Raw genomic sequence first — 25,085 nt, forward strand, 5'->3', positions numbered from 1 at the left:
CTTTAATGTTGCCCATTTAGGACATACCTCCAGTGATTTAAATTGAAATTCATCCTTGCCTACTTATCTTGTTTTACCCTTGTCATTGTCCTCTGACAAGCTGGTTATCGGGGGTCCAGCCAGTGGAATGGGAGCTTTTTTATGTCTTGGACCTTTCATCTGTCAACCTTTGTGCTTGTCAGAAGAAACTATTCATCTCCTTTTCTGAAGGAAATAAATGAAGAAGAAACATAAGTTAACAAGTGAGAGCTGAACTTCCTCACCTGAGTTGTAAGCTTCTTGAAGACATAAGAATGTTCCTTTAACTTCTTTACTATTATCCTTCTTCCACATATCCCAAAAGCATTAGAAAAATAGTGTGAATATCAAGCATCTGATAAATGCATGTTTAGATGAATTTTAAATAAATTGCTGAATTCTTTATTAAATATCTATAGGATCATCTGGAATTTGACTACTTTGTTAACAATATCCCTATTGCTTTCTTCTGAGGTTCATACTTTTTATTGGAGTTTTATTTCAGGGATAAGATTGTTGTGTAATAGGATTCCCATTATAGCTTCTCCTGGAACTGCATGATTTCCAGCTAGAAATGACCTTATCTGTAATGCAGCCCTCCTCAATCCCTTTATAGATGAAAACACCCAGAGAAGTTACATCCCTGAAGTCACATAAATAATAAAAGGTGGAAATGGGAATTCTAGGTCCTCTAGCTCCAAATCCTGGGCTCTCCCAGTACTCTTCTTCCTTTTTTTCCCTATGGAGAAATGTACCTTTACTAGTGGAGAGATACCTTATTTTGGATTCTGGTCCTTAATTCATCTTTGCTGAATTAATTATTTTGTGAAATGAAATTTTAGCATTTGGTTAAATTTTTATTGAGCAAAAAACTATAGATTTTTGAGTTCTGATTTAATATTCAACAAACACTGAATTGAGAAAGCCAGATGTTCATTTTTATGAACATCTCCATGCCCTTTGTAGTGTTGATATTTAGAAACTAAATTTCAGGTTATTTACCACTATTGTCTTTGGCAAAGAAATTTCAGAACATTTATTAAACAGCCACAATATATGACATTGTTTTAGATGCTGGGGACAAAAGATAGGTAGCACTTATATAATACTTGATTTAAATTAATCAACTCATTCAGTGCCATACCAAACTGCCAAGAAATTACAGAGATAAAAAAAAATGACAAAGTTCATATGGAAGAATAAAAGGTCAAGAATTTCAAGAGAATTGATGAACAAATGCAAACAAAGTTGGCCTAGTTGTACCAGACCCAAAACTATATGGTAAAGCAGCGATCATCAAAACCATTTGGTACTGGCTGAGAAATAGAATAGTGGATCAGTAAAATAGGTTAGATTCATGAGACACAATAGCCAATGACTATAGTAATCTAGTGTTCGATAAACCCCAAAACTCCAGCTTCTGGGATAAGAATTCACTATTGGACAAACATTGCTAGGAAAATTGGAAAACAGTATGGCAAAAACTAGGCATTGCCCAATGCCTAACACCCTATACCAAGATAAGATCGAAATGGGTTCATGATTTAAATATAAAAGGTGATACTGGGAGGACTGATAAATGGCCCTGAAAAATCTTTCTTATTAGAATGTAAGCTGCTTGAGGTCAGGATTTTCAGAGGGCTGAGCTAGGAGTCGTTAGTGGAAGCTACAAAGAAGCTGATTTAGGCTTGATGTTAGCAAAGATTCCCTGAGAGTGAGCCCATCCTGAGGCAGAATGGACTTCCTGAAAAAGTAGCTTCTTATGAGAAGTCCTCAAGCAAAGGCTAGGTTGCCACTTGTCAGGTATACTACAGAAGAAATTAATGTTCAGATACAAGGAGAACGTAATGTAATTGATCTTCCATCTTGATAATGTATTTTTTTCTCTTTGTACTCCTATTACCTAATATAGTATCTTGCTTGTTAAACTTTTTTAATTTGAATTTGTCATTGGACATTTTGTGATCATTGGAGTATGTTTCATTGGACATATATTGAGAGATTAAAGGACCTGAGTTTAAATTATACTTTTGTCACTCCCTAAGTGACCTTGGCAAGTAACTTAACCTCAATGAGCCTAGATTAGATCATCTATCAAGTTAACAAGGATTAGATGGTATTTTCTATCTGTGATCCTGTGACTTCCAATGTCTCTGAAGCTTGGAATCTTTGCTTTATTGGAGGATTTGGCCTATAAATCTTTTGACTGTCTATTTTTTCTATGCTACTTTTTCTTCTTTGAGCTGTTTCCCATAATTCCCTTCATCTCCTTTATAGTATCCAGTCCTTGTCTTGCTTAGTTGAAGTTCCTTCCTATGATAAAACAAAATGATTCTAAGGTTATTTCTGTTCTTTCTCTCTCTCTCTCTCTCTCTCTCTCTCTCTCTCTCTCTCTCTCTCTCTCTCTCTCTCTCTCTCTCTCTCTCTCTCTCTCTCTCTCTCTCTCTCTCTCTCTCTCTCTCCTGTTATGAAGGAGCATTTAAAAAGACTAGTTCTGTTCAAATAGCTTGAGAATTTCTGATTCCTCTGTTAAAGACAAAGTGAGATACAGGGGGTTGGTATAAACAACAGCATTCTACAAAGTAAAATTGGCTTTCTCTCTGAACTGCCCCTTATCTCACTGCAGTTCACCAGTAAGTCTTAATCAGAAATCATCCTTACAAAAGAATTACAGAATCCCTGATCACATCATCTTATTGGGCACAATACAGTAGCCTATATTTGATGTATCATCCCACCAACTGCCAAGTTTTATTCATTGCTCAAGACAAGATAGCAGATCCCACTAGTGCTGAGTCAGACTGAAGTGTTTGTGCAGTGAAATCACCGCACATCTGGTCTGTTCCAGCTTTCTACTCTTGATATAATAATGTTTAATATATTAGAGAGGCAGCAGTGGTGTTATAAGGAAGGTTCTGGGGTTCAAGGCAGGAATCAGTCGATTAGAAATCCTTTATTAAGCATTACTGCATTCTGAGGGCAGTTAGTTAGTTGATACAGTGGATAGAATGCCAGGGCTAGAGTCAGGAAGACCTCAGTTCAAATCTAACTTTAGATACTTACTAGCTGTGTGGCCCTGGGCAAGTCACTTTATCCAGTTTGCCTCAGTTTCCCTATCTGTAAAATGAATTGGAAAAGGAAATGGCAAAAAGTGTCTTTGCTGAGAAAATGAGAAAATCCACAAAAGAAGAATTTAGGACCAAAGAAAATACAAAGAGCATTACAAAATGTAAAATAGGTAGTTTTTTATTATTTTAAAAAAGTTTTTGCACAAACAAAAACCAATGCAAACCAAAATTTAAAGGAAAGGAAAAAACTGGGAGGATTTTTTTTTTTTTTGCAACAAGCATGTCTGATAAAGGCCTCATTTCTCAAATATATAGAGAACTGAGTCAAATTTATAAAAAAAAATACAAGTCATTGATAATTGGTCAAATGATATAAATAGGCAGTTTTCAGACAAAAAAAAAACAACCCAACACTGTCTGTAGTCATGAAAAAATGCTCTAAATCACTATTGGTCAGAAAAATGCAAATTAAAACAACTCTGAGGTACCATCTCGCACCACTCAGAGTGGCTAATATGACAAAAAGGGAAATTGTACAATGTGGGAGAGGATGTTATCAAGGAAACAGATATTCTCATGTCTGTGAAAATATATATATATATATATATATATATATATATATATATATATATATATATATATATAATGTATGTGAACATGTATTAGAGAAATGCAAAGTACTTTGGAAGTAGGAAAAATAGCTAGAGGTGGAAATCAGGAAATGCCTCATACAGAATGCCCAGGATCAAATACAGCCTCTGATATTTACCACATAGGTGACCCTGGCCACCCCACTTAATGTGTTTGGTTCAGGCAACTTTTTCTTTTATGTACTAAGATATATGGACTCTTATCTGTATTGATGGAGAAAGTTCCCATGTGGGGAATTCTTTGTAAGGATGAATTCCCAGAACCTTCCTGTATTTTCACAGTGCAGTTCAACACAAAACCATCTATACATAAGACCTTGGAGATACAAAGACACTAAATAGTCCCTCTCCACAAGGAGCTTATATTCTATAGGTAGGATACAATATAGACATGTTCCTTGTTATTATATTTAAGCTGCAAAAGTGGTGATTCCATCCCTTAAGAGCTCAGTGGGGGTTTAAAATCACTTACTCAGATTTTTGTCTCTGTAATTTTTAATGCTTGAAAAAGTTGGCATACTTCTTCATGATGACAATATTTTAGATTATTTTGGGATGAACCTCATAGAATTTATACAAAGTAATCATGTATTAATCAAAATGATATGATTAAAATTAAACTTGATTGAAACAGCATGGACAGAATCCATTTAAAGCATGATTAAGTGCATTAATAAGTTCTTAGAGAAGTGTCATGCTTTATCATGTTGGCTGCCATTAGCTTCACAAAGCTATATGGAGTGGCCATGGCCTTATGAATTCAAATTTTGCTTTAGACATTTGCTAGCTGTGTGATACTGAACCAGTCACTTAAGCTCTTTGCTCTTCAGTTTCCTAATTTTTCTAATGAAGACAGTTGGACTCTCTAACATCTAAGGTCCCTTCTTGCTCCAAATCTGTGATCTCATTAGGCACAATATAGTATAGAGATGAAAGCCCCAGACTTGTAAGAACTGAGTTCAAATGTTAGTTCTGATCATTATTAGCTATGTAACAGACCAGAAGTCACTTCAGTTTTTCTCTCACCTCATCTAGATGTTGCCCAGTGTAAGAGTCCAATCTGGGACCCACACTTAACACCACATACCAAGATAAGATCAAAATGGGTCCATGATTTAGGCATAAAGAACGAGAATCATAAATAGATTAGAGGAACAGAGAATAGTCTACCTCTCAGACCTGTGGAGGAGGAAGGAATTTGTGCCCAAAAGAGAACTAGAGATCATTATTGATCACAAAATAGAAATTTTTGATTACATCAAATTAAAAAGCCTCTGTACAAACATAACTAATGCAAACAAGATTAGAAGGGAAGTAACAAATTGGGAAAACATTTTTACAGTTAAAGGTTCTGATAAAAGCCTCATCTCCAAAATATATAGAGAACTGACTCTAATTTGTATGAAATCAAGTCATTCTCCAATTGATAAATGGTCAAAGAATATGAACAATTTTCAGATGATGAAATTGAAACTATTTCCACTCATATGAAAGAGTGTTCCAAATCACTATTGATCAAAGAAATGCAAATTAAGACCACTCCGAGATACCACTACACACCTGTCAGATTGGCTAAGATGACAGGAAAAAATAATGATGAATGTTGGATGGGGATGTGGGAAAATTGGGACACTGATGCATTGTTGGTGGAGTTGTGAAAGAATCCAACCATTCTGGAGAGCAATCTGGAATTATGCCCAAAAAGTTATCAAAATGTACATACCCTTTGACCCAGCAGTGCAACTACTGGGCTTATATCCCAAAGAAATACTAAAGAAGGGAAAGGGACCTGTATGTGCCAAAATGTTTGTGGCAGCCCTTTTTATAGTGGCTAGAAACTGGAAAATGAATGGATGCCCATCAGTTGAAGAATGGTTGGGTAAATTATTGTATATGAATGTTATGGAATATTATTGTTCTATAAGAAATGACCAGCAGGATGAATACAGAGAAGCCTGGAGAGACTTATATCAACTGATGCTGAGTGAAATGAGCAGAACCAGGAGATCATTATATACTTCAACAATGATACTGTACGAGGTTGTATTCTGAAGGAAGTGGATATCTTAGACAAAGAGAGGATCTAATTCAGTTCCAATTGATCAATGATGGACAGAATCAGCTACACCAAGAGAAGGAACCCTGGGAAATGAGTGTGAACTGTTTGCATTTTTGTTTTTCTTCCCAGGTTATTTTTACCTTCTGAATCCAATTCTTCCTGTGCAACAAAAAAATTCGTTTCTGCACACATATATTGTGTCTAGGATGTACTATAACATATTTAACATGTATGGGAATGCCTGCCATCTAGGGGAGAGGGTGGAGGGAGGGAGGGGAAAATTTGGAACAGAAGGGACTTCAAGGGATGATGTAAAAAATTGCCCATGCATATGTACTGTCAAAAAATGTTATAATTATATAATTAATAAAAAAAGAAATAGGGAAAAAAAAGAAAAAAGCATCCAAACTGAAGAGAGATTCTCTATAGATAATGAAATATGTTATACTCCTACTTTATTGGTGACCTTTTCTCTGGTTCACCAAAGAGCTTCCAGGATGAGATCTATGGCTACCCACAAGAGTTTGGCCGGGCAGTCCACTCAACAAAATCCATTTGGATAAAGAAGGCCTGGTCTTTAGGCTATGGATGAAAAACCCATAGACATTACATATACATCCGCACATCCCTTGGATACTTCTTGAAAGTAGACAATCAGTTATGCTCAGAATTAAATAGGAGAAAGGGTAGATTAAATTGCCTTTTGAGAAATATCAATTTTTTTAATGACCCCATTCTTGTCTGTGAAAGAATGAACCATCTCTTTAATACTGATATTTTTCTGGTTTTATTGTATGCCTGTGTGTCATCAAGCATTATAATCTTTGAAAAATTGAAAATAAATATTAGCCAAAGGGTATAAGAGAGGCTCCCATTGATGTGCATAAGCTTCAACACATTACAAATAAATTAGGAAAGCAAAACACAATAAGACATCCTCTAATGTGATCAAAGGAATGGATGGATGGAGGAAAAAGTAAGCTGTGTGGCAAAGTGACTAGCACAGTTCATGGCACAAAGGCAGCTAGGTGATGCAGTGGATAGAGCTCTGGACTGGAGTCAGAAAGACCTAAGTTTAAATATGATGTCAGAAACTTAGTTCTATAATTCCAAGCAAATTACTGAATGTCAGTTTGCCTCAGTTTCTTCAATTGTAGAGGGCAATTAATAATAGAATCTATTTCCCAAGATTGTTGTAAGAGTCCAATGAGGTAATAATTGTAAAGGGCTCCAGTGTCTGGCACATAGTAGGTACTTTTTAAATGTTAGCTACTACTATGTATGTATTATAATTATACATTTAAAGCACATCTTTTATTCACTTCTTGATTAGACAGCTTGTGTGCTCTGTTGGCATCCTTATGGAGTAGAGAAAGAGAGAGAGCTCAAGTCAATTGGTACTTTGTCCCACGGTGAATTTATGAAAAGACATCAGTCAGACAGAATAAGCAGGCATGAATGGTTTGCAGTCTCCATCATGAAAAGGTATTCCTGAACAGATGAAATCACAGACCCCCAGAGTCTTTGAGTTCTTAAAAAGAACCACTTATACTGTTTGCATCATAGAGATGCTAGTAAAAGCAGCATAATATGGACTCAGAATTTCCTGACTTCCAATCCTGCCTCAGACACCCAATAGCTGTGTGACCCTGGACAAGTCATTTACACCGTCAGGGCCTCATATGTAAAATTAAGGAGTTGTTCTCGTGTCTTCTAAGGTCTTTTCTAATCCTCAGTCTATGATTCTGTGCAAACCTATTTTATAAACAACAAGCATTAAGCTCCTTTGTTGTTCCGTTGTTTGTCACAGTCGACTCTTCTGACTCCATTTGGATTTGTCATCTTCTTCTCTGGCTCATTTTATAGATAATGGAAACTGAAGCAAATGGGATGAAGTCACTTCACTCAGGTGACATTTGAGTTCAGGACTTTTTGATTCCAGGCCTCTAACCGTTGTGGCCACCTATGTGCGTAAGCTCATTTACTTGACTTGTATAACTCTTCACAACCTGGGCCCTTCCTAATTTTCCTGCCTTCTCACATCTTTCTCCCCTCTGCCCACTCTGCTATTGCACATCTCTGCCTTGATTATTTGTACTTTTCCAACTCCATAGTTTCCTTCAAAAATGAGCTTAAACAGCACAACATGAGCATTTCTAGGTCCTCAAACTACTAGTGCTTCAAATCTCAAAACTCCCTTGTATTCATTTATTTATATATATTTTGTGTGTTTTCATATGTCTGTATGTTGTATGTGTAACCAGGAATTTTTTTTAGTTTATTTTTTTTATTCTCAGTACCTAGTATATTGTATGAGTCTAATAAATATTTATTGATAAGCTGAACTATTATAATTATTTTTTCCCAAGCATTTTATTGCCCTTACAATAAACTATGATGTTTAGTTCAGTTCAGTGACCATTTACAAAATGCCAACTATGTTCAAGATGCTGTATAGGTTGGAATAAAAAAGATGATTAGGCTTGATCCATGATCTCATAATTTAATTATGGGAACAAATATCAATAGGACATATTCATAGTATCCTTTTATTTGGGTCATTGGAGTCATGTGATTAACATATGAATTGAGTATCTAAAACTTATTTTTTTTCCTAGTTTATTGCTTACAAATTTGGGGTTTTTTTGTTTTGTTTTGTTTTTTTACTGTTATTGGAGAATTGTTATTTTTCTCTAAATAGTTCATATGTTGAGCAAAAAAGAAATGTCATGATTTCCAAGAAAATGCATCTTTCTTACAAACATGAGTTTATAGGTTACAGAACTGAGTCCAAAAGCAATGTTCCAGGAAGAAATTTGCCCCACTTAAAGCAAAGTTTACAAGGAAAAGTAATAAGGGAGTATCTTCAATCCTGGAAAAATTAACTTCAAACAATGCCAGTTAACTAGTAGGCAGCATGAATGAAAATTATCATCTTGGAGCCTGAGGATTGATTTTCAAATTCTGTCTTTGGAACTTCCATTATGATGCTAGACAAGTCACTACTTCTCTGGGACTCAGTTTCCATGAGTATAAAAGAAGTATAAAAAGAGTATAAAAAAGGAGTGGATAGACTGAAGTCTTCCTTACCTCTAAAAACATAAGATGTCTTCTAAGAGATATAAAGGACAAAGCACAGTTGCTCTTGGTCACAAATACTCCATGAATATATTCTTGGCCTGATAGTCCCATCCTAGCTTCTGGTTGTGCTGTGAAATATTTAAATTTGTATTCATGCCAGATCCATCAAACATCACAGAATTCCTTTCCAAGTTATGTCCTTGGTCTTTGTTTTAGCCTAAACAGTCAATTCTTTACCTCCCCAGCTTTTGATGCTCTTGGATCAAATTTCCTCTTTGATTTTCCTAACACCTGATTTTAAGTGGAAATGAAAATTCAAGAGGGAAGAAAATTTTTTCAACCACCTTGTTTTCTTGCTTTCTTCTTCCCCCCAAGGAGAACAATTTTTTTAACCCTAGTCGTCTTTCATTTTCAAAGAAAAACAGACCTTATATGGCTTTGGACAGTTCCACAGAAGCAGATTTGCAAAAATTCACCCTTTGGAACTAAGCATTATAAACTTTCAATTAATAAAAGCTATGGCGATGGAAATGAGTAATTTGATGTATAGTTCATTTTCCCCATTCTTTGTATTGGGAAAAACTTACATTTTTTGTTGTTATTTAAATGCTGAAGATTTTTTTAAAAGGAATTTTTCTTTAAAATAAAGAGAAAATTGGGGCAGCTAGATGGCACAGTGGATAGAGCACTGGCCCTGAACTCAGAAGGACCTGAGTTCAAATACAGCCTTACATGCATTACTTCCTAGCATGTGACCCTGGGCAAGTCACTTAACCCCAATTGCATCAGAAAAAAAAAAGATAAAAGAGCCAAAAAGGAAAGAAAAATAAGAAATACATAACACAATGGATTCTACTTCTTATTTTGCCACCAACTATCTGTTTCGTTTTTAAGCAAATCAGATGCTCTGACAAACAAGGAGAATGGACCGGCAAAATTTGGCTTAAGATAAGGGAAAGTTCTTTAGTAATTAGAGGTATTCCAAAGTGAAATGGGAGAGACTATGAAATCTATCACACTGGGGCATGTGAAAACTGAGGCTCTCACATTAAATTAAGTTGCCCAAAGTCATATGAATAATAGATATCTGAGGTATAATGTGAACCCAAGTCTTCTGACCTTGTATGGGAAATTTCCCATGTATGTTTTCTCTTCCCAAGGAACTTCCATTTGGGTTCCTTGAGTGGGAAAATTGCATTGATTCTCATTTGTATACCCAGTGTTTTGCACATGACAAGTGTTTAATGCTTTCTCATGTACTCATTCATTCTTATTTTAAATTCAATGATATTTCCATTATAACACCCCCAGCTATCATACAAATAGAGGATGGCTAAAATTCAAATCCATGTTGTCTGACTTTAAATTCCATATCCTTTTCATTGAACCAATGGGGCATAAATTACAGAGAGAGTGACATGTATTCCCTCTATGCCTGTTTTGCTAGTCCATTATACACAGGTGAGTCATGTTTCCAATCATCCATTGCCAATTTTTCCCAGAGAGTGAAAATAGTTTGGACTGTGCTAATTTGTCTGCTTTGGGTTATTTGCTAACATATCCTATAACCTCAACGAAATGACCTGATTCACTGCAATTTGTATCTTGGTCACTTGAGATGTCAGGTTGTTAAATTAACTCAGAATAGCGAATGTTGCATTTGTTTGAGAAAGGCAGCTTAGAATCTTGGATAAAATGCTGGATTTACCTTCAAGAGAAACCAGGGTTGTGTCCTGACTGGGATTTTCACCAGCTGTGAAATCATGAGTAAATCATTTACTCTCTTGAGCTCAATTCTCCAACTTTGAGATGAAGATGGTCCTTTTAGTATTTATTTCATAGTGTTGTTGTGAAGATCATAAGATTATGATGTGAAGGCCTTAAAATTCTTCTAATCCAAGCCTTTCTTTATATAAAAAGATACTAAGACTCGAAGAAGTGAAGGGATTTTTCTACAAATTGTAAGTAGATAGCAGGGATAGGATTTAAGCTAAGATTCCAAGATATATATAGTACTGTATATTATAATGTATTAATATGACACGTAGTAATTCTATTATATAAAATTTCATATATAACACATATAGATCATGATATATATATTACATATATATATATATATATTTGGTGTATAGATGAAGAAAATGTACCTTCTTCCATTCTTTCCACTGCCCATGATGCTTCAGTCAAATAAGATCAATAATAGTGTGCTTTTGCACAAGTAATTGATAATAATAACTGACATTCACTTAACTTTAAAGTACTTTAAATTGACTTTAAAGTCAATTATTTGTGTAATTTCCATTTGTTCTATGATCTCTGTCCCCCTTTCATGGTGCATTTCAAACTTTTAGCTTAGAGTGAGCTGCTTGACTCAGACTTTATTTAATTTCCTCTTGTAGTTGCTATCATTCTTTGTAACACTTTCTACCAACTGATTCAAAACAGTAATAATATAAGCCTCTTGGGGACAGGATTGTTTCATTTGTGTTCTTGAATTCCTGGCACTGAACACAAAAAATGGTCAAAAATGTTTTTCAATAGTATTTTCCAAATTTTCCAAATACATGAAAAGATAGTTTTCAACACTTACTCCTGCAAAATTGTGTGTTCCAAATTTTTCTCCCTCCCACCCTTCTACCCCTCTTCCCAAATCAAAAAGTAAGTTGGTATAGGTTAAACATACTCGTTATTTAATAAATGCTTGTCAATTAACTACTCTTCTTGTAGGACTCATATAATATAAGGAGCCATTGATTCATTAGCACTTCCATCCTTGCTCTCAGGTCTTGGACCCTGGGGCTTATCAGAGGATATCTATACAACCCAATCTTGACCCAAGTCTGCTATCCCAGATTTGGGAATTGGACATATGCTCAGATATAGAGGGGAAAAGAAAGAAAAAGACAAAAGGAGTCCAAGATCATGGTGAAGATTGTCTTTTCTAGGTCTGACACAAAAAACTGAGTCAGCACACATCGATTAATTCATGCTGGATAAATTAGATTTTTAAAAATAGGCCCCTTTTCAATGAAGTATTTTCTGAGCATGACCTATAAAAATCTTCCAGCATGTCTATGTTTTCCATAGTAAGATACTATCCAAGTTTCAAGCAGATGCTCACCACCCTGAAAGTTCATCCCATTGACACAGAAGGCAGTGTGATACCATTTGGACATAAGGTTCAAATAGCATCTATTTGTGTGACCTTGTGCAAATCAATTAACTGATTGTAATCTAAAGTTTCCTCATCTCTAAAATGAGAGTTGGATGTCATTTCCAGGGAGAAAAACATCTATGATTGTATTAATTTCTCCATGCTCTATAATTGGTGATTGTGTTTTTTCCTACTTCCCCTAGTTAAATCATTAAGTTCCTAAAGGGCAACGGCCATATATTTTCCTTGACATCCACCACAATACTTGCTCCAAAGTAGGTGCTCAAGACATAATCGATAACTTGGGCAATGTGGTGTGAAAGCATTATAGTGATGCTTTGATGGAAAGATAGCTTCAAGAAAGGCTGTCAATTTTTATGCAAATCAGAAAGGCAAAGATGATGTCTATGGGCTTGGGAAGGGTTGTATTAATATTAAGGTTTACTTTCCTCTAAGGTTTCTTATACAAGAACCTTAGGTTCAGAAGAAGGAATTAAGAAGCTCTCATAAAACCTGACCCCAGAAAAAAAAGTATCAAGAAAAAGTCCTTTCTTCCATTTTATAGAGATAAGGGATGTAGGAATGAAATCCTCTCTCTCTCTCTCTCTCCTTCTGTATGTGTATATGTATCTGTCTGTCTCCATATTACTATATATTATTTATAATGTAGTAAAGTAATATATATATATATTTATATAATATATAGCATATACTGTGTATGTGAGTACAGAGAAAGAAGGAGAGAGGAGATGGAGGAGAAAGAGAATGAATTCCAAGTTTGGGTTCCAACTTAGAAACTTCCATATTCATACTTATTTCTTTAGTCTACTTTGCATCTCATCAGTTCTAATTGGGTAGTTGTAGCAGGAATTCTTGTTAAGGTATAGGTTAGACTAGATGGCCTCCGAGTCCCTTCTTTCTATGACATCTTCCGACTCTAATTGCCTGATTGTGACAGACTATTTCAGAAAACAGCCTTTTCTCTTTGGCCCTTATGCCACAGTTCCCTTTGAAGCTCTGATTCTCTCAGCTGGATTGCTCCAATTTCATTTTTTACTGGTCTCCCAAAATAAGAACTAAAAGTACTTCTCTCAAGTTTTGCTTGAACCAGCCAGTCAACAAACATTGACCAGATGTTTCCTTTCTATCTATCCCTATTTAATTAACTGGGCACAGATATTTTCACTGGTTTCCCTTTGTAAGCTGGCCACTTCAGGAAAATCTATTATACATGGCACTTGGAGCAGCCCCGTTCCCAAGGTGTAAGGTATGTATTTATTCAGAACCAAATCTTGTGGAGTACCACTTATATGTTCATTTTACCAGCCAGCTTGAAAATATATTACTTTAAACCAAAGACCTTTAATCATATAGCATAGCCAATAAACATCAAGAAAACAGTTTGTCTTTAAGGTTTGGGGAATACACTTGGTTGCATATTGTCATAGCACCAGGGATTATCTATGTAGAGAACAGATGTAGTCATTAAGAGAATGTCAGAAACCACATGGCCAGAGCTACTCTATGACACTACAGAGCTGCTAATAACCTCTGGGTCTATCAGAAAGCTGTCTCTTTTGCCCTTTTATGGCCTTTATATGTTCTCTTGCCAGTTGGTTTCATGATCTCTACTTGGTATGATTCCCTACTATCAGTTTCTGGGGTTCATCTCTTCAGGACCTCATGATGACCATCCCAGTTTCCATCTGTTCAGTTTCAATGACTAAGAGTGATCTCTGTCTCTCTCTGTGGCTCTGTCTTTCTCCATCTCTCTGATTTTTAATTATCGTTAAAGATGATGAATCGCCCTGTACATGTAAGCATGTTGTCATACCAAGGGCATACTCTTTCCTTTTTAATATTCTCTGTGTGTGGGACCAAATCCCAGGTCATTATCCCAGATCAATATGTAATTTAGGATTAGAAATTCCCTAAATCCTTTCTAGTTTGGTATGCATATGAATCGGAGTCAGAATAAAAGTTAAATTAAGAAGGGAAGACAATTATATCTACTTTCATAGTGTGTATGCCTTTATCTTTTATGTATATCTATCACCAGCTGAAGTTCCTGCCATATGGAAATATGCTTTTGCAAAAGATATAGTATGAATTTTTCAATTTAACAAGTGGAATAATTCTCCATTATTTTTAATTAATAAGCTCTTAGTGATGTGCTTATGTAATACTTAAAAATGTGATTATATTTATAAAAATATATTCATTACATTATTTCTGGGACAACTAGCTGACCTTTGAAATATTTACTTCTTGTTTTAGTATGCTTTTTCTGTATATAAGATTTAATATATGGATTAAATGATCCAACCTAATTATAATTTTCTGTAGAAGGGGGAGAAATAATATATAATTTCTGAGTGCTCTTGCTTTTTTTAAAATCTCAAGATGAATATATGTAGTTTTTGGATTCACTTTTCAGGAAAAAAGGCCAATCTGAAGTAAATTGAGGATAATAAGTAATTAAAACCAGTAACTGAGAACTTTATGGTATTAATTGGCTCTCTGTTGTATAATCTCAGTTTTTTCAATGAGTTAGGAGCAAAAGGAGAATCACAAGGGAATGAGGCTCAGAGAAAAGTTAGGTCAGGGAACATATGTCCCTACTTTAGCAATAATATGGGAACCCCGACTCAGAGAGATATAAGCAAAAAAAAAAAAAATCAAACTACAATCCTGACTTGGAGATAAGGAAAGATGAGTTCAAACCCAACTTCTGCTTTTCATTGCAAGACTATAGACTGTCATTTAATTTCCCTCAACCTCATTTTCCTTTTCTGTTAACTTTTGAGGTTCAACTAGATGGCTCATCCCCAATTTTTTTGTTTTAAATCTATGAAAATTTGATCCTAGAAATTTAAGTAAAAGAGGTTGAGTGAGACATCCAGGAATATCTAAAGGGGCTACTCAGACCCAGAGTTGCCTTTTTTTTTGGAGATTATATTGCTCAAAGGATAATTCTTTATTTTTCTCAACAATTCATGAGCCCCCATTTGTAGTGAATCTCCCAAACCAAACCCCAAATAGGTGGCAATATATATAGTAAAGCAAAGGACATTTACTAAAATCATTAAACAAGGTAAATACCAGGCAGTGTGATAGCTAGTCCTCTCAACACCTATTTCCTTACACTACTAGTAATCTTTTGAACTTTCAAAAATCTAGTACTTGTCTCTATATCCTGTGCTGCTCTCTGACAGTATAACGGCATCTTTATTACTAGAAAGGATGTGAAACTATTGTGCTTTACATAGCCTCTTTAATAGCCTAGTAGGTGCTGGTTTTCTCCATGTGTAAACTGCATTTGGTGTCAGAGGAGCTGGGTTTGAATCTCGACTGTTTCTTGCTAACTTAGTGGCCTTACACAAGTGAATTCCCCTCTCTCAGCCTCAGTTTCCTCATCTAAACAGTGCCAGAATTGGATGGCACTAAAAGGACCTGCTCGACTCCCAGTCTATGATCCTATGACATAGGGAAATAAGGTAAATTGCACAACTTTCCTTTTCCATCTGTTCCCCTGTCTACATTATTTTATTTTTTAGATTACCAACCAAAGTCAATTGAAAAGGAGTTTTTCTCATCCTTTTGCTAATAATAATAAGAGCTACCAGTATTTATAAAGAGCTTTATGGTTTGGAAAGTTCTTTTGTATAGGTGGGAAAAGAATATGCATTTTTATAGTGCCTGCTATTTGCCAGGCAATAAGTTAGGCAATTTACAAATATTATTTCAATTAATCTTCACAGCAACCCTGAAAAGTAGCAGTAGTAGTAGTAGTTACTGGTGGTGGGGATGGGGGTGGTAGCGGTGGGGTATAGTAGTAGTAATAGTAGTAATGTAGTGGTAGTTACTATTGGTGGTGGTGGTGGAGGAAGAGGAGGAAGAGATGAAAGGAAAGGAAAGGAGGAAGGAAAGGGAAGGAAAGGAAAAGAAATGAAAAGGGCAAGGAAAGGAAAGAGAAGAGAAAGAAAGGAGGAAGGGAAGGGAAGGGGAGGAGGGAAGGAAAGGGGAATGAAAAGGAAGGGAGGAAAGGGAGGGGAGGGCAGGGGAGGGCAGGAGAAAGGAAAGGAGGGAAAGGAAGGGAGAGGATGAGATGGAAAGTAGATGATGTTATTCTCTCCATTTTACCATTGAGTAAAGTGGGACTCAGAGTTATATAGCTAATATGTGTCTGAGGTCATTCTTAAACTAAGATCTCCTAGGTCTAGGGTTTTTTCTCCTCTGTAGCACCAACTGATCATTCTGTAAAGCTTCTCATTTGAGAACATTCTGATAACATAGTATTGCTAAGAGGACAGCATATTGCCACAGAAATGAATATCAGACTAGGAATCCTAAAACCTAAGTAATAGTATCTAATCTCTCTGGATTCACTTCCTTCATCTATAAAATGAGGAGCTTGGACCACAAACCCTCCAAGGTCCTGTTCATCTAAAGTTTTATGTTTTTGTGACATATATGATAAAAGCTTCTTATTAACCCAATTTCTGATTTTATTGATCTTATTCCTCCTTCATTTTTGAAGAGAATCATTGACATCATGGGTGGAGACTTGACTTATGTGAATTTAATTTAAATGAGGCAGAGTTGTGCAAAGTCATCAGCCTCCCTCTCTCTTCCTGAGTCATCAAAGGTCAATATAGCAAGATATTTCTCTGTTCTAGGGAATTCCTGGGTATAGAATCTCTTTGTAACAACATAAATTGATAGGTGTTTTTTCCTTTTAGAGTTGTAGAGATTTGTGTGGGACACTGGGGTCAAGTCACTTGCCCGGAGTTTCATGGCTCTCCAGTGTGAGGTGTGAGACTTAGAGTGATTATATGGGCTAACCTTGAAGATCATCTGATCAAAGCTCCTGTGCACTTCCAGCTCCCCAGCTCCCACATCTCCTCTCAGCATTTATGCACCTTTCTCAAACTCGCTAGCAATGAGCATTGTCACACTGGCCAGACCATTTGGGCAATAGTTAATAACTTTTTGTTAGAGTGTGAATTCAAGGAGCAAGGGCAGTCAGAGGAGAAAGACAACCAAGGGCTATGATAAAATACCCATGAAAGAAAGTGCATGAAATTTGTGGAGCTCTGTCTCTGTCCCCTTTAATAAGCTTACAAAGAACCTGTCTGAAGACAAGGATATTTGGAAGCTTTCACCGCCATCTCAAGGGGTCATCAGTGATCATTTTGGCCTCTTAGAAATATTTATGAAGTATCCACTTAGCTTAACGTTTTTCTTTTCCTCTGACATTGGGGGTCATTTATTTTGGCTTAAGAATATTTAGCTAATTTATCTCTGTTGAGCATTTGCTCACAAACCACCTGCCAAGTCCATGATTTCTGCCTCTGAAGATGCATGGAAACTTGTCTGATCCTAAATGAATTCACTGAGCAATCTCAGATCATCCATCCTCCTAATGATGCTCTCCTGGGTAAATAATAGACAGGGAAAATAAGATTTAGATGACTGCTGGTTCTCCCAGAAATATTTCATTCATCCCTAAATGATACAGAATATTTGCTTTCTGCTAAGCCTCTGAACTTCACACTCAACAGTTATTCTAATTTTGTTATCATAATTGTCTTATTTCTAACAAACATATAGAATTGTCAGAATTGTCCTCTGAACTTAAAGTTTCTTTTTTTGCTCCTTTGATACATTTTTATTTATTTCATTAAGCATTTTCCAATGATTAGGGGAAAAATTAACAATAACTTTTTAATTCAATATTCTTTCCCTCCTTCTAATACCTCACCCCTTTTTGAGAAGGCAAACAATTTAATATCGATTATACATATGAAGCCATATAAAATATTTCATATTAGCTTGTTGCAAAAGAAAACAAAGACCAAAAAGAAACCCCAAGAAAAATAAAGTAAGTTTTTAAAAACCTGCTTCAATCTTTATTCAGGATTCATCATTCTCTCTCTTGGGGTAGATAGCAGTTTTAATTGTGAGTCTTTCAGAATTGTCTTGAGTAATTGTCTTGATCAGAATGTCTAAATCTTTCACAGCTGAACATCTTTACAATATTGCAGTTACTGTATATAGTGTTTTGGTTCTGCTCACCTCGCTTTGCACGAGTTCATATAAATCTTCCCAGGTTTTTCTGAAAGCATCCTACTAATTTCTTAGAATACAATAGTATTCTACTATAATTATATACCACAACTCATACAGTCATTATGCAACTGATATGTATCCCTTTGAGTTCCAGTTTTTGACACCATGAAAAGAGCTATATTAAATACTTTTGTACAAATAGGTTCTTTCCCCTTTGATCTCTTTGAAATATAGACCAAGTAATTGTATTGCTGGGTCAAAGTATATGCATAGTTTTATAGCTCTTTTGGGTTGAAACTTAGAGGAAATAAATCCACAAGCATTTATTATAATTTTGGGCAAATCACAAAGAATACAAAAGCAACATTACTTTTGTTGAAGTATAGCCTATTTATAGTAATAAGTATGATAATAGAAATAATTATTACTATGGATAGATACAGAGAAAATGATTCCAGAATGGAGAACCAATATGGAATAAAACTTAGAACTAGTCTCAGAGTCAAGAAAACCTGGATTTAAATTCTCACTCTCATGTGTACTACTTATATGACTCCGAGTGAGTCACTTAACCTTGATACCCCCAGGCATTTCTCTGTTATTTTAAATGCATTAGTCTGTAAATTTTTGAGAAAAGTGGAGTGTATTTATATGCCCAGCACTTACCACAGTGCCTGATACGTAGTTTGTACTTAATAAATGTTACCTTTAATAAATACTTGACTGTAAGACTCTTAAATTATGAAACAATTCTAAGTCTATGTTGGCTGAGGAAATTTCCTTCTCACTAGCTCCCTACATGATGAAAGCATAAGTCCAGACTCCCTTTAAATACATAATATGGCAACTACCTATCAATCTACTATATGGACATGGATATAGGACAGAAAAAAGCATTAGTTTTTGGAGTCAGAAAAAATTGGTTTTGAATCTGTTACTGCCTACATGAATCACTCTGCTTCTCTGGATTTCAGTTTCCTCATTTGTAAAATGGGAATGTAATACTCAATATAAGATTCTTAATATGTAATTCAAGGATGCCCAAAGAGTATGGGTTCATTCATAGAATTCAGTGTTCATAAACTTGAATGGAAAAAATACATCTTAATTTCAATATTATGTTTCTTTTGGAAGCCTATATATTTTGTTTTATATGTTTAAAAACATGATTCTGCAAAGGGGTCATAGCATACACACAATTTAAGAGCCTCTAGAGTAACTGCCCCCTAAGATCCTTTCTGTTTCTTAATCTATGGTTCAGCTATTGACAAAAGAGAAAAAGTACATTTGGAAAAAAAGTACACTGAAAAATTCAGTGATGACTTCTTGACCAGACAATTGGTGATGATAACTTGGTTTGTGGCTCAAGTACATGACTGAGATCCCCATGAGATAGCCTTCAACTTTAAGGTGTGCTGCACCGGCCTCTACAGTTTCCCACAAACCAAAATTTTGCCCATTTCTGTCTGGCTCCTTGTATTCTGGAGTAATACAATCAAGGCCCTTCTGAAATCAAGCATTTGTATTATTTAATTAAGTACTGGAGCTACATGAATCAACAAAACCAAGTGAGCTGGAGATCAACAAAACAAATTTCAATTAGTGGCAGGAAGGCCAGAGCCTTAGGGCCTCATTCATCTGTAGAGAAATGCAAAGACACAGACAAAATGCTAATTCATTCCTTAAAATTCTGTCTGTTAAATTAATGGGGAGCTGGAGTTGATTTTCATACAGTCATTTGAAATTTCCCCTTAATGAATATTCAGCCAGTGGCTTAGGATTTGAATTCCCAAAGGATTTCCAACACTGTACCAAGTGAGCAGTAAGGACCAAATCAAGGATAAGTAGCCCTTCCAAAGTTGCCTGCCAAGTTCTTTTGGCACACCAGGGAAGAAAGGTATACAAGGTGATGGTGGCCAGTTCAATTTAAGAAACGCATTAAATATATTATGTGTACATACAGTCCTTGTCCTTGAGTAGCTTTTGTTCACTGCGGAAGGGATACAGAAAACACACACAGAGAAATACATATCACCTATTTATTTCTTGGCTCAGTGCCATTATTACAGTTAAGGCAGTGGGAGAACAGGAGGCAAAGGAGGATACGTGTGTCTATTGATTTTCTACAAATCTTTCCAGATCTCATCTGTTTAATTTTGTTTTAATTTTGGTTTTTAAAGTCATGATCTTAATAAGCATAAGAAAACATGAACCATTCAGTATGCAAAGCAAAAAGAAATAGGATTGTTTATGAATCCTGGAACTTCTGTTGGATTTTTTGGTAATTTGCATATTAAATTTGACCAATTAGCTGGGGCAGCCTAGTAACACAGTGCATAAGAAAGCTGGATTTGGAGTATTCAGAAAGCTCTGGATTCATATCCTTATCAGCTATGGAATTTGTTTACCCTCTCACATCAGTTTCTTCAGCTGTAAAATGGGTTTAACAATAACATCTTCCCTAATAAATTGTTGTGAGTACACAATGATGAGATTTAGGTTTGGTGTTCCCTGTCAGGGAACCAAATGAAGAGGTCTAGACTTAGGGAACCAAAATGAGATTAGGGTTTCTAGTGGTCAGGGAGTTAATTGATGAGATCTAGTGGCAGGTTCAGGGTTCAGGGAACCAAATGGAGATGTTTGGCTCCCTTACATCCCCTTGGGATTAGGCTCAAGAGTAGGGAGTTTGGGGAAAATCCTTTCTGGCGGTGCAGGAATTCTCTGTAAAGGAATTTACAAACCCTAAAACCTAGATTGATAAAAGAGGTTTATTATTGGCATTTGGAAGTCAGCCTTGACTATACAAGAACAGAAAGGCTGAGTTACTCAGAGGCAAAGTCTGACAGAGAAATAGAGAGATCCCGACAAAGAGACAAAAAGTCTCGTTATGGAACTAGGTGATGATAAAGAGAGGGTAGCACTGGAAAAGAATATTATTCCAATGGGCAGAGGCTTCCTTGGCATAGCATGGCATGTTTAGAACAAAGAGAGGATTTTAGATTGTGTCTAATAATAGGAGCTTTGGCTACAAGCTGGGTTTCAGCTTGAGCTGAATTTAAATAGAATTGAATTAGTTTCTTTAATTGAATAGGGTTAGAAATCTTTTAGCTCCAGACTGAACCAACCCCACCTAGATAACAGAATGAAGCTTTTCATCTTGTTTCCCTCAGGCGGAGTCCCTCACTGAGGCAGAGTTGAAGGAGATTTTCTCCTTCCAGGAGTTTTAGAGTTTCAGGGTCCCTTCAAGATGAGCTTATGCATGGAAGATGCTTTGCAAAGCTTAAAGTTCAAGGTATATGTTTGCTATTCATTTTGAGTTTTTTATTTTCTTCTGTGGATTTTTTTTAGGGTTTTATTGGATCTGTCATCTCCAATTTTTTTTTAAATTTTCAATAGTATTTTATTTTTTCAGGTATTGTAAGGATATTTTTCAACATTCATTCTTGCAAGACTTTGCATTCCAAAAATTTCTCCTTCCTTCCCCTCTCCAAGACATCAAACAATTTGATGCAGGTTAAATATATGTAAACATATATTTTAAACATATTTCTATACTTGTCATGTTGTAAAAGAAAAATCAGACCAAAAGGGAAAAATTCTTGTATCTCTAGAAATCTTAAAAGCACAGGCAATGTCTCTTACAAGTAGCAACATCTAGTGAGAATTGACCCTTCTGCACAGTGAAAAGTGACTTGCCTCAGTAGCTATCTCATTTTACAGATAAGGGAACTGAGTCAAGATTTGAACTCAAGTCTTCTTATCTCTATGTCCAGCCTTCTATTTACTATCCAGCCAATTAGCCATTTGTTAACATGTTTTCACCAAGAACCCTGGTTCTGAAGTCAGAGAACCTATATTCCAATCCCACCTCTGACCTTGATTCTGTGATATTGGGAAAGTCACTTCATTTGCCTTAGTTTATTTACCCATGAAATAAGATAGGCGTCTAGAATCTATTCCACTTCTAAACCTTTATCTTATAGTCCTGCATGCATTAATGGGGGGATATTGTTTCCCCATATGGAAAATGAAATGATTGTATTAACAGGCCTCAAAGGCCATTTCAAAGCATTAGACTTATCCTGTAAGTGATGGTGAAATGATAAATTTATTGAGAATTATTAAATGGACCAATAATGTTCTACTGTATATTTTAGTTATCTCTCTTGAGTCTTAAACCTCTAGTAAACTGTATTCTCTATGGCGGAAGAGCCTTAGCTTGTATAAGTTGCCTCTTCCTCATTGCCACCATGGTTCTTTACTGCCAAGGGTATGCTGGAACCAGCTCAAACAGGCTAGTGAGAGCTAATTGTTAAATTCTCAATTTGAGTTGAAAATCAGCCAGCTGCAATCATCTTTTGATTTATTGTTTTGTTGACTGTCTAATCTTGATAGTAATTAAAACATTAATATTGAAGATTTAATTTAAAAATATGTACTAATTATCTTTACAGAGAGCTAATTGTTAAACATTTGCTAGCATATCCCTGCATGCATCCTATATAGAAAGAATATAGAGTTTGCAATTGGGATAACCAGAGTTTCATTGTACTCCACAGACATTGGCTCCCTGATTGTGAATTTACAGCACTGAGTCTTGATTTCCTCATCAGGCATAATACTACTCATAGTGTTATGCCACAGTCTCCTTGAGTTGTTCTACCTCACTTTCCCTGCACTAGTTTCCCTCATTGTCCTGACTGAGTTTCCCTGAATTGTTCTATCTCAGTTTCCTTAACTGTTCTGCCTCAGTCTCCTTAGTTGTAAAACTCCTCTGGTTCATTAAGCCTGAGGAACATTTGCTCTAAGGTTATCAATTGTCAATGGGAGATGAGCAGCAGATCAGACTTCCTGGCTTCTAGCTCCCTCTGCCTTCAAAGAATTTGTGACACTGTCCCTCTAAAATATTCCAAGAGATAAGACCATCCCGGATACTTCACTTGACATCCTTACTCCTGCTTGTTTAAACATCCTGACTCTGGTTTTCAGTAAAAATTTTATTGCTCTCCCCATCCTGACAGAACCAAAAGGTTCTGTAAGAACTTTTCCTGCTCTTCTTTTCTTTGAAAGCTATAAAAGGGTTTGGCATTCTCCCATTCATCACTGGATACTTTGAGATAAGAGTCCTGTCCAATCAATTAAACTCTCCAATTAATAAAATATTAAAAACTCTCTAATCTCTATCTTGCCTCAGTTTCTCCGACATTATAGTAGTTCCCATATCACAGGTGGTGATATTATGGTGATGTTACGGTTATAGGTTATGGTGATGTTCAAATAAGTTAATATAAGTAACAATTCAAAAAGCCATATTAATATTAAAATTGATGTTATTGCTGTCATTACTAAATATTGTGCTATAGAATTCAGGGAGCTAGTCTTGCCATCTTTTCACATGTGACATTCTATAATAATAACACAATGATTCTGAAGAAAAATTGACTGAGATAGGTTAAAAAATCACTAACCCTGTTTTGTCAAGTGTCCGCTGTATATCTAGGCCTGGGGAGGATTTTGTAGAAGACTAGTATCTGGTCTCTTCCCTTGAGGAATTTCTAGTTTTTGGGAAGACGAAAGTAACACGTGAAACAGAGAACATCTTAGTCCAAGTGTATGAGTTATTACTTATGTTTTTGGTTGTTCAGTCATGTCTGATGCTCAGCAACAGCATTTGGGGTTTTCTGAGCAGAAATACTGCTACGGTTGGCTATTTCCTTCTCCAACTCATTTTACAGAGGAGAAAACTGAAGCAAACAGGATTAAATGACTTGCCCTGGGTCTATGGGCTTATAGTAAGTCTATGAGATTTTGTCTGAAGTCTTCCTGATTCCAGGCTCAGCACTCTATCCCCTATAGCACCACCTAGCTGTAATAAATAACCAAGGAAGGCAGAGAAGAGTCACTATAGACTGGAGGTATCAAAGCATATTGGGGGAGTGGGGATAGAACTTAAATCGAGCTTTTTAGGATTGATGAGCTCTGCTCAAAACAAAGGAACCCAAGAAGGATCATTCCAGACTGCCAGGAAATTCTATAAGCAGATCCACCTAGGACTGAACAAAATGAGTGTGGTCTACATTAAGTCAGCATGCTGTACTCTAGCCCAAGTGATGTGTTGGAGAAAAGTGGGAAATAAACATGTAGAGAGAATGTGGGACAAGATTATGGCAGGTGTGGAAGTTCAAGTTTAGATTTGCTGTGGTCAGGCAGATAGGGAGCCAATAAAGGTACTTAAGAAAGTAAATGATAAAATAAAAGCTTTGGGGAAGCGATTATGGGAAGAGAAGAAGCTTGATGTTGGAGAAGGAAAGGAGGATTTGGAATTAGAGCATCCACTTTTGAAGCCTGACTGTTCAATTCATTTCTTCTTTGACATTGTGATAGTTGTTTTTTCCTCTTGACTTAGTTTCCTCCTCTGTAAAAAATGGACAGATTGGTCTTCTGCCTTTCAATGTGTAATCCAATCGTCCAGGAGGCTGCTGTAGAAATATAGGCACAACGTGACAAAGCCCTAAAATAGATGGTGATAGTAAAGGACATGGCTGAGAAATATTATGAAGGAAGACATGAGTCTTGGTGATGGGCTGGAGGCAGGAGTTTAAGGAAAGGGAAGACACAGATGGAGAACATTCCTGGCCTGGAGGACTGGAAGGATAATAATGCAGCTCCTAGAGAAAGCATAGTAGGGGTGGAGTAGCAGGGCAGCTGTCTATTAAACTGAAAGAAATTTGCTTCAAAAATGCCCCTAAGCTGTGGATATAAGGGTAAGTACTGACCTATAACTTCTCTGGTACAGTGAATTCCCAAATGTGGCATTCCCTCTCAAGGCAAGTCAACATGTTCTTTGTGCTTTATTATCTATCTCCTTCCCTTCTTCCCTCCTTTCTGTCTCTTTCTCTGTCTTTCTCTCTATCCCTCTTCCTTTCCTTCTCTTTTTTCCTTCTTTCTTTCTTCCTTTCCTTCTCTCTCTCTCTCCCTCC

The 25,085-nt window shown here is 36.1% G+C and overlaps 1 protein-coding gene across 8 annotated transcripts in view; it reads left to right on the top strand.

Annotated features, from left to right (window-relative positions):
* ANO4 (anoctamin 4) overlaps window positions 1-25,085 on the top strand; it is a 422,750-nt gene that overhangs the window by 141,532 nt on the left and 256,133 nt on the right. The window contains exon 1 of one of the 8 annotated variants that reach the window (XM_074271362.1): window positions 13,052-13,300. The exons of the other annotated variants lie outside the window; for them this stretch is intronic. The gene's annotated coding sequence lies outside the window, so the exon portion shown is untranslated. Of the gene's footprint in view, window positions 1-13,051; window positions 13,301-25,085 lie in introns of those variants that run through there. 8 annotated transcript variants of the gene reach the window in all.

The sequence above is a fragment of the Sminthopsis crassicaudata genome, chromosome 5 (assembly GCF_048593235.1).
Source record: "Sminthopsis crassicaudata isolate SCR6 chromosome 5, ASM4859323v1, whole genome shotgun sequence".
Classification (NCBI taxonomy): Eukaryota; Metazoa; Chordata; class Mammalia; order Dasyuromorphia; family Dasyuridae; genus Sminthopsis; species Sminthopsis crassicaudata.